This window comes from Bos indicus, chromosome 21 (genome assembly GCF_029378745.1).
Source record: "Bos indicus isolate NIAB-ARS_2022 breed Sahiwal x Tharparkar chromosome 21, NIAB-ARS_B.indTharparkar_mat_pri_1.0, whole genome shotgun sequence".
Classification (NCBI taxonomy): domain Eukaryota; kingdom Metazoa; phylum Chordata; class Mammalia; order Artiodactyla; family Bovidae; genus Bos; species Bos indicus.
This window is the reverse complement of record NC_091780.1, coordinates 28,828,198-28,843,775: the sequence shown is the minus strand read 5'-3', so window position 1 is coordinate 28,843,775 and position 15,578 is coordinate 28,828,198. Positions and strand designations below refer to the sequence as shown.

Here is a 15,578-nt window from a genome sequence, read left to right as displayed (position 1 = left end):
GCATTACCTTTCTTTGGGATTGGAATGAAAACTGACCTTTTCCAGTCCTGTGGCCACTGCTGAGTTTTCCAAATGTGCTGGCATATTGAGTGGAGCAATTTCACAGCATCAGCTTTTAGGATTTGAAATAGCTCAACTGGAATTCTATTGCCTCCACTAGCTTTGCTTGTAGTGATGCTTCCTAAGGCCCATTTGACTTTGCACTCCAGAATGTCTAGCTCTAGGTGAGTGATCTGGGTCACATCATGATTATCTGGGTCTTGAAGATCTTTTTTGTATAGTTGTATGTATTCTTGCCACCTCTTCTTAATATATACTTCTTCCTATATATACTTTGAAATAATATTGTATCAATAAATATCTTATAGGGATTTTTGTTAGTGGTGGTGGTAGTGTTTAGTCACTCAGTCACAGCTGACTCTGTGCTAATCCATGGACTTTAGCCTGCCAGGCTTCTCTGTTCATGAGATTCTCTAGGCGAGAATAGTGGAGTGAGTTGCCATTTCCTCCTCCAGGGGATCTGGCTGACCCAGAGGTTGAACCCTTGTCTCCTGCATTGGCAGACGGATTCTTTACTGCTGAGCCACCAGGGTCGCCCTTGATTAGTGTTAATTCTCACTTAAATGCTTGGTAGAATTCTCCAGTGAATCCTTTTGGCCCTGGAAATTTATCTTTTGGAAGCTTTAAAGTTATATATGCATTTTTTAAAGGTGACAAGACTATTCAGATTGATTATTTGATCTTGGTTGAGTTTTGGTAGTTTGTGGGGTTTGAGGTATTTAGTCCATTTCTTTTGAATTTTCAAATTTCTGAAAAGGTTGTTCATGGGATTTCCTTGTTATTTTATCATTGACTATGGGATTTGTACTGATGTCCCTTATTTCATTCCTGATAATGGTCTTTTGTGTTTTCTCTCTTTTTATATTTGTCAGTCTTATTAGACTTTTGTTCAATTTTATTGATCCTCCTCCCCCAAGAACCAGCCTTCTGATTTTTGCTTTTATCTTTTATTTTTCTGTTTTTAATTTTGCTGGGTTTTAGTCTTATCTGTATTACTTCCTTCTGTTCACTTTGGCTTGATTTTGCTCTCCCTACCCCACCCCCAGTTTGTTGAGGTAGGAAGTTAGGTTATTAATTTGAGACCTTCCAGCATTTTCCATTCAAGTATTTAGTGCTATACACTTTTAATCAGACCTGCTGAGAGGAGCCTGCAGTTCCTAACTGCAAGGAGGGGCTTTTCATCTTTGTCAGTTTTTGCTTCATGCATTTTGAGGGTCTGTTGGGATGTTGTCTGGAATAGATTCCAGGGTCTGATTAAGGTTTTAGGGGAGAGGGAGAGGAAGGAGACACTTCCTGACCAGTGCTGTCTCTTTGTCCTGTGTGTTTATAACTTGGTGTCATTTCAGTGAGATTTAGGAAAGGAGATAAACATGTCTGTAAATGTCATGTTTAATTATAAGGACTTATTAAAAGATTACAAACTGGTTTAAAGTACCTTTTGTGAGGATTTGGGGTGTCCATTTGGTCAGTTCTCCTTCTTAGCCAGGTGACAGCATTTGCCATGGTTCACAGTTGATCAGTCCCTCCTCCTTCAAACATCAGCCTCACTTGACTTCTAAGACACTGTCCTCCGTCTTGTTGGTTCCTCATTCGTAGTCACCTGGGCCGCTTCTCCCTGACTTCTGACCCTGACATGCTCCATCCTGGGTCTCTTCTGTGCATTCACAGCCCCTGCTATGTGAGCTCACCACCAATGGCTTCAGAGAGAACCTCACACTGATGATCTCTGTATTCACCCTGGACCTCAAGTCCAATCACATTTCCCACACTGACCCAGTGTTTCTCCATGGACATCCACACGAGCCTCTTGCACAACATGCCAAAACTAGCTGCTGACGTCAGCCACCAAAACCTAGTTTTCCACACAGTATATGGTCTTATTTGCTGGAGGCTCCACACTTTCAGTAGCTTAGATAAAAAAATCTTAGCATTTTCCTTGGCTCCTCTCTTGCTCTGTTCTGGCGTCTCTTCTCTCAGCACATCCTGTGGGCTCTGCCAGCAGACCCTACGTGGAATCAATGGACAGCATCTCCACTGACGTGTATGGTATAAATTTACTTAGTCAAAGAAGTAAAGTTATAGCATATAAATAAATGCAGCCTTTCTCTACTTTGCTGATACTGTGACTACAATTCAGTGGTAACTAAGTGCTCCAAAGTATAGGTCCTGGAGGACAGACCTTCTTTTAATGAGCAGTTAAGGATCCATTTTAATCAGCAGGTTGTTTGTACACAGATATGAATTATCTTCAGTGGGTTAAATATTTTTGCTGAAATATTTTCCGCCTACCCTTCTGCCTGGTCAGCTCTTTGTCATGGACTTGCCAGACCCGACTCCAGTCAGGACTGCATGGGGTGTGGGGATCAGCGCCCCTACCATCCCATCACGGAGAAACCCAGCCCTCTAGGCTGGCAGGAATGCTGCCAGGCTTGCCTCCCCTTCTTGTCAACTGCATGCAGTCACGTGCACCCTTGGTGGGGTCTCCTTGCTGCTCATGGGAAATGCCAGCTCCTGCCCTCGAAGTGGTGGCACCCTTTGAAATGTCCAAGAACTTTGAAATACAGGGACTTATTCTCGGGGCCACGTTTTTCTGTGTCAGATGTTACCCTCCCACTGACCTGCCTCCTGGGCATGCCTTCCCCAAGCCCCCATCCAAGCAAACCTCCTTGTTCTCTGCTTCCCTTGTCTCCACCTGCTCTCAGCCCTCGTTCTCTAGTTCTTTTTTCATATATCGTCTCCTTCTCTAGGAGGAGAGATTCTTTGAGGAGAGAGACATTCTCTCTATTCTTTCTTGTATCCCAAACATGCAGAATGGTGTGTGGCATCTAATAGAGAAATATAGTGGTTGGTGAAGACCAGTGCTTTGTGTTCATGGCAGGTGCTGCTGCGGGCAGCTCTCGTTTGCCTTGAGTAGTGATGTCTGAGGAAGTCTGTACGCTGTGCTCTCCGGTTCAGAGCCTGCCCCTCTTCCTTTTGGGGAGTGAGGAGGCTGTGGACAGTTATAACTTTTGGTCTAGTTATGAAGTGGGGATGCAGCTGAGAAGGAGGGGAGGTGTGCCCGTTTATCTGCTCTCTGAGCCATCTCCCCCGATTGTCCAGAAAGATTCCACCAGAACCAGAGAGTGGGGTCATCCTGGCCCAGAGCCCCCTAGAAGGCTCTTCTGTGGTGTCCCTGAGGGATTCACTGACTTCTTTGGCACAGAATGTCCTCATTCTAGCATTCAATATCCTGTGTCCCAAGAAATCACACCCTGGGACATGAAACCCTGGCTTCTGGTGATGGGTACTGAAGGTTGGGTGAAGGGGAGTACACAGCCCATAAGATGGTCCCCTCCCCCCAAATAGGGGCTGGAAATAACACCATTTTAGTGTTTCATGGGTCCTGTGTGGGTTGTTTGCCTTCTCTGCCAGTTGTCACTCTTTCTGCGCTGACCGCTGGTGGCACCACGATTTGCAGGTCACAGTAAATGCACCATTGTTGCATCACCAAGCCGGGGAGGTTTAAGTGTGTAATTAAGGGTGATGCAACCCAAGTATTAAGAATTCGGTGTTGACTGTTGGTTAACTGTGTGCTTTGTGTTGAGATAGTGCTGGTTAGAGTGTTAAACATTGTGAACATTCTGATCATGCTTTCTAAGGATTCAGATAATTAAAATGAAAACAATTGCAATAGCAGTGGCAGCATCGCCCAGACCTCCTGAAAAAGACAGAATGACCATGAAATTTTAACAACAGATAAAAAGATGCACGGGGACCAGGAGGACTGGATCAGGAAGAGCAGGTGACCCAAACAGAGCCTAGAGTGCAGCACCCAGAACGGAGCGGGGGCAGGGCATGGGGAGGGGGCTGTGGAAGTTCAGAGGGGAGCCCACCAACTGGGGCTGAGATAGGCAGGTATTTCCCAGTCAATCAAAAGTCCTCTATCTCTGCTAAAGACACCAATATGCAATTGAGACTAGCTGGTGTGGAAGAATCTCTGGCAGGCCATAGGAATGCAATATGACCTTATTGTTTGACTACTCTATGAAACTGAGGAAGGTTACATTTCCTGATCCAGAAGTTGCAGTAATGTGCCACGTGGGCAAGAAAGAGGAAATCTCCCTGGCAGACGTTTTGGGCTGTGTGGCTTAGATCTGATCCTGTCAGGGCATGTCCAACATTCTGCTTCTGCAGTAGGTCAGGGGTGCGTCAGTTCGGGGCAGCAGAAGTGTTCTACCCAGGTGTGAGGTGTTTTGATTTGTAAATTGACATTTCAGATCATCTTCATTTCTGTGGCTCAAACCATAAAGAGTCTGCCTGCAATGCAGGAGACCCGGGTTTGAGCCCTGTGTCAGGAAGATTCCCTGGAGAAGGAAATGGCAACCCACTCCAATATTCTTGCCTGGAAAATCCCAGAGGTGGAGGAGCCTGGCAGACTATAGTCCATGGGCTGGGCGAGTCAGGCATGACTGAGCAACTAACACTTTCTTTCGTTTCTGTGAAGGTTTAAATGATATCTCAGTAAGCAAACAGTGCAAGGTTGTTGATATCTTGTCCTACTCTCTTTATCTGTCTGTTTAGCAGACAGAGCAAATGTGAATCCCAGTTAGTCTGAGTGAAGAAACTGAATTGGTCTCACATGCTACATGCCTGCACACCTCATACACAACACTCCTAAAAAGATTCACCTGAGATGCTTTCCTAATGTAAGTGTTTGGTTACTTTTCAGCTTCCTCAGAATGTTTGCTGCCAAGTCGCTTCAGTCGTGTCCAACTCTGTGCGACCCCATGGACTGCAGCCTACCAGGCTTCTCCGTCCATGGGATTCTCCAGGCAAGAACACTGGAGGGGTTGCCATTTCCTTCTCCAGTGCATGAAAGTAGAAAGTGAAAGTGAAGTCACTCAGTCGTGTCTGACTCTTAGCGACCCCATGGACTGCAGCCCACCAGGCTCCTCCATCTATGGAATTTTCCGGGCAGCAGTACTGGAGTGGGGTGCCATTGCCTTCTCCCTCAGAATGTTTAGAAGCACTTAATGCAATGTTTGCATTTATAGAAATGCAAAGAGATTGTCGACCCAATGGCTGGTGGTGTTCTCAGGCATCATGTGATATTAAACCTTTGACCTGACATAAAATGGTATTCCCTACACTCTCACCCCCCAAATCCTTTTTCCAAAGTGCAGATAAAAGGCATGTCCTTCTCTGATTTGGATACACGCTGAAGATGAGAATGGAGAAAAGAGGTCTGAATATTTGTATGCTATTTCTTCGGAACTGCTTGATGGTCTTTGACGATGTGTAAGAAACCTAGGAAAAGATGGAGCAACTGCACCCAAGTTGTTTGCTGTTATGTTTAGGTTGAGGCAAAAACTCATATGGTGAGAAGATGACTCATTTTTTAATGACTGTTTAAAAGTTAAGTCATCAGATAAGGGCAACTTTCTCCATTAAACTAAAACTTTGTTTCCACAAGTTCAAATTATATTTTTGCTTTAAAACTATTTTCTCTGAGAGAGGTGTAACTTATCCATTTGGGTAGTTTAAAAATGATGATGGGCCTTGGAAAGCATTACTATAGGCAAAGCTAGCAGAGGTGATGGAATTCCAGTTGAGTATTTCAGATCCTAAAAGATGATGTACTCAATATGCCAGCAAATTTGGAAAACTCAGCAGTGGCCACAGGACTGGAAAAGGTCAGTTTTCATTCCAATCCCAAAGGAAGGCAATGCCAAAGAATGTTCAAACTACCACACAATTGCACTCATCTCACACACTAACAAAGTAATGCTGAAAATTCTCCCAGCTAGGCTTCAATAGTATGTAAACTTGAGAGCTTCCAGATGTTCAAGCTGGATTTAGAGAAGGCAGAGGAACTGGAGATCAAATTGCCAACATCGGTTGGATCATAGACAAAGCAAGAGAATTCTAGGAAAACATCTACTTCTGCTTCATTGACTACACTAAAGCTTTTGATTGTGTGGATCACAACAAACTGTGGAAAATTCTTAAAGAGATGGGAATACCAGACCACATTACCTGCCTCCTGAGAAACCTGTATGCAGGTCAAGAAGCAACAGTTAGTACTGGACATGGAATAACAGACTGATTCCAAATTGGGGAAAGAGTATGTCAAAGCTGTATATTGTCACCCTGCTCATTTAACTTATATGTGGAGTACATCATGCAAAGTGCCAGGCTGGATGAAGCACAAACTGGAATCAAAATTGCTAGGAAAAATATCAATAGCCTCAGATATGCAGATGACACCACACTTATGGCAGAAAGCAAAGAGGAACTAAAGAACCTCTTGATGAAAGTGAAAGCAGAGAGTGAAAAAGCTGTCATAAAACTCAACGTTCCAAAAATGAAGATCATGGCATCTGATCCCATCACTTCATGGCAAATAGATGGGGAAACAATGGAAACAGTGACAGATTTTATTTTCTTGGGCTCCAAAATCACTGCTGATTACATCCATGAAATTAAAAGACGCTTGCTCCTTGGAAGAAAGGCTATGACAAACTCAGCGTATTAAAAATCAGAGACATTACTTTGCCCCCAAAGTCAAAGTCATTAAAAATCAGAGACATTATTTTGCCCACAAAGTCAAAGTCATGGTTTTTCCAGTAGTCATGTATGGATATGAAAGTTGGACCATAAAGAAAGCTGAGTGCTGAAGATTGATGCTTTTGAACTGAGGTGTTGAAGAGGACTCTTGAGAGTCCCTTGGACAGCAAGGAGATCAAACCAGTCAATCCTAAAGGAAATCAGTCCTGAATATTCATTGGAAGGACCGAAGCTGAAGCTGAAGCTCCAATGCTTTGGCCAACTGATGCAAAGAACTGACTCATTGGAAAAGACCCTGATGCTGGGAAAGATTGAAGGCAGGAGGAGAAGTGGGCAATAGAGGATGAGATGGTTGGATGGCATCACCGACTCAATGGACATGACTTTGAGCCAGTTCTGGGAGTTGGTGGTGGACAGGGAAGCCTGGTGTGATGCAGTCCATGGGTTCGCAAAGAGTCATACACAACCGAGGGACTGAATTGAGCTGAAGAATGATAGACAAGCTTTGCATAGTGGCAGTATCATAACCAGTGAGGTTTATGAGGTGCGATTATTGCTAATTGAAAAAAAAAAAAAGATAGACAAACTTAAATGTAAAACGTAAAACTATAGAACTTCTAGAAAACAATGTATGAAAAGATCTTCAGGACTTAGAAGAGGGCTGGGAACTCTTAGACTTGATACCAAAAGTGTGATTCATAAGAGGGAAAAATTGATAAGTTCGAATTCATCAAAACAGCCTTTGCTCTGGGAAAGAGTCTATTGAAAGGATTCAGATAAGCTATTTACCAGAAAAAAGTGTTTGCAAACCAGGAATCCAACAAATCCAAACAGCTTATATCTAAACTGTTTAAAGAATTCTCAAAATAACAGTAAAGAAAAATTTGTTGGGAAAATGGGGGAATTTCCTGGCAGTTCAGTGGTTAGGACTTTGCAGTTTCAGGGCCAAGAGCCTGGGTTCAGTTCCTGGGCTCTGGATGAAGATCTTGTGGTGTGCCAAAAAAAAAAAGAAAACCCACACCTGACAAGCTGTTCAATATCATTAGCCATTAGGGAAATGCAGACTAAAACCATCTCAGATATCATTACACACTTAGTCATCAGAGTGGCTAAAGGGTAACCTATGGACAATACCGAAGACGCAGAGCATCTGGATCCCTCAGTCCTTGCTGTGAGGATGTAAAGTGGTACAGCTTTCCTGGAAAATAGGTGGGCAGTTCCTTTCAGAACTAAACATGGATTCACTGTAGGGACTCAGCTTTTGAATTCTTGGGCATTTATCCCAGAGAAGTAAGGAGTTATTTCCATGCTGGGATCGGTACACAGACACTCATAGGGTTTGCCCATGACGGTATCCTTCAGTGAGTGAGGGTTGAGCAGACTTTGATCCATCCGTACCCTGGACACCACTCAGCACCAAGAGGGAACGAGCCACTGGGATGTGCAGCAGCTTGTGGAAATCTCAGGGAAACTGTGCCAAGTGAAAAAAGCCAGTTCTGAAAGTTTACATACCTTGTGATTACATGTATGTAATATTTGTGAAGCAATGTAATTACAGAGATGAAGATCAGATCACTAGTTGCTGGGTCAGGGAATGGGGGACAGGATGGGTGTGGTTATGAGGGGCTGATAGGAGGGAGCCCTGTGGGAAAGGCCGAGTGTGAGTGAATGTCTTGGGAGGGGGTGGTGATTGTGGTTAAAAAGAGCAGCATAGAGCAGGCACCCATGCACAGACAGCTCATGAAATCCAGACAGTCTCTGGTTGTCCAGTGTACATTTTTGGTAGCAGCGTTGTCCTGGGGATGTGTTTGGTGCTGACCTCAGTGTGGTCATGGTGAAGGCAACATGAAACTTCCCTGTACATTGCTTTGCAGTTTCTCCTGAATCTGTAATTGTTTCAAAATGAAGAGTTTTTATAAAGCAGTGGATCTTTTAGATGTAGCTCATTTGATGAATTTATAGATGCAGACAACCTGCTTAACAAGCCTGTAGATATGAAGTGGGTGGACATTTTTGGAGAGGTGGAAATGAATTACTACAAGTCTGAAAACCTGCTCGTTTTTGTTGAGAGGATATTTAGCTTGATGTCATCGCACTGGACTGACACCAGGCATCATTGTCCTGTGGGCTTGATAAAGGCAGGCAGGTATTATAGGGAAAGGAAACAGAGTAATGATACTAATACCCTATGGTGTTGTGGAGCAGAAAGGAACAGGACATTTGTGTGTGTGTGTATCATAGTTAAATAATAGTGGCTCAGACGGTAAAGTATCTGACTGCAATGCAGGAGACCCAGGTTTGATTCCTGGGTCAGGAAGATCCCCTGCAGAAGGAAAAGGCAACCCACTCCAGTATTCTTGCCTGGAGAAGCTCATGGACAGAGGAACCTGGCGGGCTACAGTCCATGGGATTGCAAAGAGTCAGACATGACTGAAGTGACCTAGCATGCAGGAAGATAACTAAAACCAAAAATAGTCCAAAGGTCCATGAAAAAATGAAAATGATACATAACAAAACATCTACTTACTGAAAAAGAGGCAATAGAGGAGGAATAGAGGAACAAAACACAGAGTCGTATAGAAAATAAATATCCAGATGGTAGAGATACTTCCAACTAGATAAGTTATAAAACTAAACGTGCATGGATTAAAGACTCCAATCAAAATTCACAGATTGTCAGGCTGGATTTTTTTAAAAGTCCATTAGATTCACAGGGGTTGAAAGTAAAAGAATGGGAAAGACATATCATGCAGTGACTGTAAGAGAGCCACAGTGGCATACTAATACAAGACAAAATGTGCTGAAGGAAAAAAAGTTATTAAATGCAGAGGGACTTAACATTTAAAATAACTAATGTCCATAGCTGGGCTTCCCTTGTGGCTCAGCGGGTAAAGAATTCGCCTGCAAATTGGGAGACCTGGGTTCGATCCCTGGGTTGGGAAGATCCCCAGGAGAAGGGAAAGGCTACCCATTCCAATATTATGGGCTGGAGAATTCCATGGACTGTATAGTCCATGGGGTCGCAAGGGGTCAGACACAACTGAGCGACTTTCACTCACTTCACTCACTCACTCAATGCCCATAGCTAACATTAAGAGTTCATTCTTTGTGTTGTACAGTTCTGTGTGTTCTGACAAGCTCATAGTCATGTATGCACCATTACAGTATGACACAGAATAGTTGTACCATTACAGTCTACAAAATCTAAATATCTAATAAATGATTTTAAATGAACTAAATTGCTGTATCAGAGGACACAAGAAACATTTAAAAATATTGTTATATATTTCTCATGCATCATTTTTCTCCTGTTAATTACTACTGATTGCCACTCAACAAATTCTGTTGTTGTTTTATTTAAATAATAACATTTATATAACAGAGAAATAATGCAGAATAATATAATTTCCATCAGTACCTATTTTTTAGGTTAAAGCAATAATATGTGTATAATTACTTGCTAAATGTTATATTATTATGTTTTTTTGTCTGTTATTGCTGTGTCCTGGATTGACTCTCTAAAAGTTGGTCATTACAAGAATAACTTCTCTTAACAATAGTCGGAGAAGCACAAGTTAAGTCCATCCGGAACTGTGCTTCCCTTGTGGGGGATGGGGATGGTGAACAGTAAGAAAGTACTTGAATATCTCTTTGTTCCTGCTGACACTGCAATGTGAGGGGTGACCCTGAGGGGTGTGTTTCTCCCTTAGTAAGAAAGCATTCTGGTTTTAGTACCATATTTTAAAGGTATTCTTTTAAAATTATTTATTTATTTAGCAGAAATTAACACAGTGTTGTAAATCAACTATATTTCAATTTTATAAGTATGCTTGAGTCATCTGAATATGGCCTCATACCTAGCAAAAGCAGGAGTATGAAAAAGAAAAACTGGAAAAAAAATTAACAGACATTACTTCTGGCACATACTAAGAGATATATAAATATTTGTAAAAAATTAAGTGTTAGTCACTCAGTCGTGCGACCCCACCAGGTTCATCTGTCCATAGGATTTCCCAAGCAGGAATACTGGAGTGGGTTGCCATTCCCTTCTCTAGGGGATCTTCGTGGCCTAGGGATAGAACCTGGCTGGCTCTCCTGCGTTGCAGGCAATTCTTTACTGTCTGAGCCACCAAGGAAGAAATATTTGCTGAGGATTAATGAGTGAATGAGTGAAAAGTATGCGAAATGTTGCTACATTTTCCAATCCAGCTAATTGTGTAGACTATCTCTAAAAGGGAATTAGGAGAATACAGATTACAAATCTTTTAAAAATCACTGTTCTTAGTTGATTTAAATTAATTATATGTATAGGAATATCCATTTCTGTGCTATTTTAGGCGCCTGTTCCTTGCTGATTTAGGATATCAGAAAAGTGAATTTGGCTTTGTCAGAATGTTTCCAAACAACCCAGCCAGGAAACCACACCCTTTCAAAACATAACTCTCACACACAGATTTAAATTAAGTTGGATTTTTATGTGTTTTTTAATTTGCCCAGTTGTTATAAAGCTTTTCATTTTATATAAATATGTACTCTCTTGTGGAAATTTTTAATCACATTTAAGATTGAACTGGTCTAATGTTAGCTTTTCATAGAAACAAAGTATATAGTTTTATAATATGTATATTTCCCAAACTTGTAAGACCTCCAAATAACCACATCCCACAGTGGCCTCATGGCCTCAGGAATGAAAAGGATCTTCAGTTTTTGACTGTTCAGATCACTGAAAGTCATGGCTGGAAAGGGTCTTAGAATTAATCCAGCCCGGCCCCACCCACACAAATCCCTCGGAGTCAGCCCCCATCTCCCACCCCCACTGCTGTGTAGATAAGGAAACCTTAGTCCCAGAAGACCTTTTCCAGATATTTCCATCACGTTCTCTTTGATGCTTTCAGCATGTGTGTCCACACTTTGTTAGCCAAAGAGAACATTTGTTTTAGTTTTAAGTAGAAAGATAATGAGTTAATGGCTTTTCCTAGCCCTTTGTGTGGCCCTTTCCAGAAGAGAAGGCAGAGCTGCCAGGAGCTCAAAGCCTCTCCCAGGTGAGGGATGTGTCTGGGGCCCTTAGTTCCTGGTGTACCTTCAGCTCAGCCTCAGATTTCCATGTGTCCTCTGTAAGTGTAGTTTCACAGATAACAAAGCAGCCACTTTTTTAAGTCCGTTCTTCCCCAAAATATTGTTAAACCTTGTTGCATAATGTTAATCCAAATCCATAGTCCAAAAAAGCTTTTACAGCATTTGAGTGAGTGAGTGAAGTTGCTCAGTCATGTCCAACTCTTTGCGACCCAGTGGACTGTAGCCTACCAGGCTCCTCTGTCCATGGGATTTTCCAGGCAAGAGTTCTGGAGTGGGTTGCCATTTCCTTCTCCAGGAGATCTTCCCAACCCAGGAATTGAACCCAGGTCTCCCGCGTGGTTTATAGCATTTACTGAATAATAATTTGCTAATTCAAAATACTATAAAATATGGTTATTTACTTTCAAGATTCTTGTGCTTTAAAAAAAATGTACTTATAGGGACCTTCCCTAGTGGCTCAGTGGTAAATAATTTGCCTGCCAATGCAGGAGACACGGGTTCGATCCCTGATCCAGGAAGATCCCACTTGCCATGGAGCAACTAAACCTGTGCGCCACAACTATTGAGCCTGTACTCTGGGGCCTGGGAACCACAACTGCTGAGGCCAAGTGCCACAACTACTGAAGCCCGTGCATCTAGAGTCTGTGTTCAGCAACAGAGAACCCACTGCAATCAGAAACCTGGGCACTGCAACTAGAGAATAGCCCTGGATAACTGCAACTAGAGAAAAGTCCACATGGCAACGAAGACCCAACACAGCCAAAAATAAATAAAGGAAACAAACAAACAAACAAAAAATGTACTTCCAAAAAACCATACTGCACCTTTAAAAATATAAATGAAGAGACTGGATAAATTAGCATGTAAATGTGGTGGCAGGGGTGTGAAAAGTAATTCTAGTTTACTGAAAATGGTCATATTCATCAAAAATTAAAGGAGCAAATTAACTTTCAAATATTTCCAAATAAATAGCTATTATGGAGAAATAATTTGGAGAAATATTTAACTATGTTGAAATTTTCTTTTACAAGTACAATATTTCGCTAATGACACTAAGATGAGCTACACAGTCCTTACGAAGATCATTTTAAAGCTGTGTAAATCAGCTAAATTGATCATAGTTTAAAATCTTTTCATATTTTCTTTTAGTAAAAATACCTTAGCTGAAGCATCCCTGTGTACCTCAGTGACTTTGCCTAGTTTATCCGTGACACCCTGAGCACTCTCTAATCCCAGGAATCCATCATCCGCTGGTGAACATCTGTCGTAAAGAGGAGACATGATTTGTTCTTGGGGTTCACAGGGTGAAATCTGCCCTGTTGGAAGGTGGCCCAGATGTGTTCCTGGGTGCCAGGCAGCCCCAGTGCGGCCCTAGGGGGAGGGAGGGTCAGCCAGGCTCTCTCTAGCACTGGCTAGTTGGGGTGTGTCTGAGGAGACAGGCAGGGCCATCCACCAACCATCCCAAAGGCTTTTGTGTCACGTCTGATCACGGTGACCAGGGTCACAGCCAGACCTTTTTAGTTCTGAAAAGAAAAAAAAATGTTCCCTTAAGTTTATCTGGCATACTTGCCTCTATCTGTGGAGGGACTGATTGGTTTTTTAGCTCTCATTATACATACAAAAGGAGGCAGACTACTCAAGCCAGCCCTGTCTCTAGAGCAGTTTCAGTGCATCATTTTCCAGTGCCCTGAAACTCCCATTCAGATACCCTGACCGGGTACGTGCCTTTGCCCCACAGTTCTAAGAAGCTGATGATGTTTTGCATATGTTTGTGTAGTACTCCTACAGGTTTAGTTTACATATCAGTTTGTCCTTGCTTTGTAACAGGCACCCCCATACTTAGCATCTTTAAACGTAATCATGGTTCTGTGGGCTGGCTGTTTGGGCTCAGATGAGCTGAGTGGTTCCTTTTGCTAGACTCACCTGGGCTCACTCACACAGATGCCATCAGCCTGAGACTTGGCAGGGACTGTGGATCTAGAATTTCCTTGCTCGTATGTCTGGAGGCCGGCAGACTGTCAGCCTGAGCATCTCATTTCTTTCCCCTGTGACTGCTTCTGCAGGCTAACCTGGGTTCCTTCCTGGGGGTCACAGGGGTGTCTGCAATGAAAGAGAGCAAGCCAGGTGCTTTTCAGGCCTCTGCTTGTGCTGTGTTCGCCCTTTGAAACAAGTCATGCTGCTGCCCAGATTCAAGGAGGGGAAAAGAAGGACTCTCCCTCATGCCAAGAAGAGCTGTCACATCACATTGCAATGGGACATCCAAAGGGGTTTTGCGGGAATTTATGACAGTTATTTGCAATGTATCTACCTGTGCTGACGGGTGTATTTTCATAACAAATTTCAAATGCATACCACCATTCAAACCTACCCTGAAGTAGAAAGAATAATGCATTAAACCTCTTAAATGCCCATCATTTGGATTCAACAATTTTCAGTATTTTGCTGCCTTTTTTTTGGCCTCTGTTTTAAAAGTTTTCTCTTTGCTGAAGTATTTTCAAGCAAGTCCCATGGTGCTATTTCAGCTCTGCATGTTTCAATATGCCTCCCCTGAAAAAGGAGACCTTGCTTAGGTAGCTGCCAGCCATGGTCATGTCGTGGTATTGTCAGCACTTAGTCCATAATTAAATTTTCCCAGTTGTCTCTTTGCAGCAGGTAGATTTGGAAAGGATTCCGCCCACATAAAGTCCATAGCAGTCCCAACTTGCCTTTCTTTTCTTTTTGCCCTATTGATCTGCTTTGAAGACTGGTCTGTTTTCCTACAAAGAACCTCCCGCAGTCTGCATTTGTGTGGCTGCTTTCTTTTGGGATCATTTGACATGCATCTCTAGCTCCTATACTTCTGTTTGTGAAAGTTGCCTAGTGGGTGAATTTCATTCAGTGCCACTCCTGGAGCAGGTGTCCTTTTTAAAGAGGTCCCCCATGCTTCCAGTCTCGTCGTTCGGAGGCTTGTCTTACTTTCACTGATGCTAACGTTGATGGGTGGGCTGACCCTTTGATGATCATTACACGAATCTGTTATTTCAATTATTATAAGGCAGTGATTTCCTAACTGTTTCTTCCAGATTTTGTTAGCTGGAGTTTCTTTTACAAGGAACTTTCCCTCATCAATTAGAGTCATTTAGTTATCTGCAGCGTGTTCGGACAGCTGACCCTTTTCATTGATGGCTTACAGAATAAGGAGTTGGTGCACTAGTTATATCCAGAGCTACTCAATTCATAGTGGTTTGGGGTATCTCTTTCTTTTTTCCCCTCGTTTTTGATATTACAGCCAGACTTCGAAGATATGAAAGGTTCTAATCCACACCACTGCAATAAAGTGAATATCATAGTAGAGTCAGACAAATTATTTTATTTCCCAGTGCATACAAGAGATATGTTTACACTATACTGTAGTCTGTGTGCAATAATAGCATTGTGTCTGAAAAAACATGTGTATACCTTACTTTAAAAGTAGTTGGTTACTAAAAAAATGCTAGCCATCCTTGACAGCCTTCAGTTTATGGAAAATGCAAAGTACAATAACATGAGGTATGCTTGTATTATGAAATCATCATGGGTTTTAGATATTCAGTGTGTTTCAATCATTTGCATTTTTTTGAGGCTCAGATTGTTTCATCTTTGGGCCTTGGGAGCTACTTGTTGGCTTCTGTCTCCCTTGGCACCATTATCCCTTGAGAGTGCCCTTGCTTTCCAGCACAGTATATCTCAGGATATATGGGGGAGTAAGTAAGCGTTAGTCTTTCAGTCATGTCCGACTCTGCGACCCCATGGACCATAGCCTGCCAGGCTCCTCTGTCCATGGGATTCTCCAGGCAAGAATATTGTAGTGGGTAGCCACCCTCCTCCAGGGGATCTTCTTGACCTAGGGATTGAACCCACATCTACTGAATTGCAGG

The 15,578-nt window shown here is 42.6% G+C and overlaps 1 protein-coding gene and 1 pseudogene across 7 annotated transcripts in view; both read left to right on the top strand.

The window, feature by feature from the left end:
- Nucleotides 1-15,578, top strand: part of TJP1 (tight junction protein 1) — a 259,464-nt gene that overhangs the window by 122,783 nt on the left and 121,103 nt on the right. The window lies entirely within an intron of this gene.
- Nucleotides 7,108-7,185, top strand: LOC139178510 (U4 spliceosomal RNA; annotated as a pseudogene).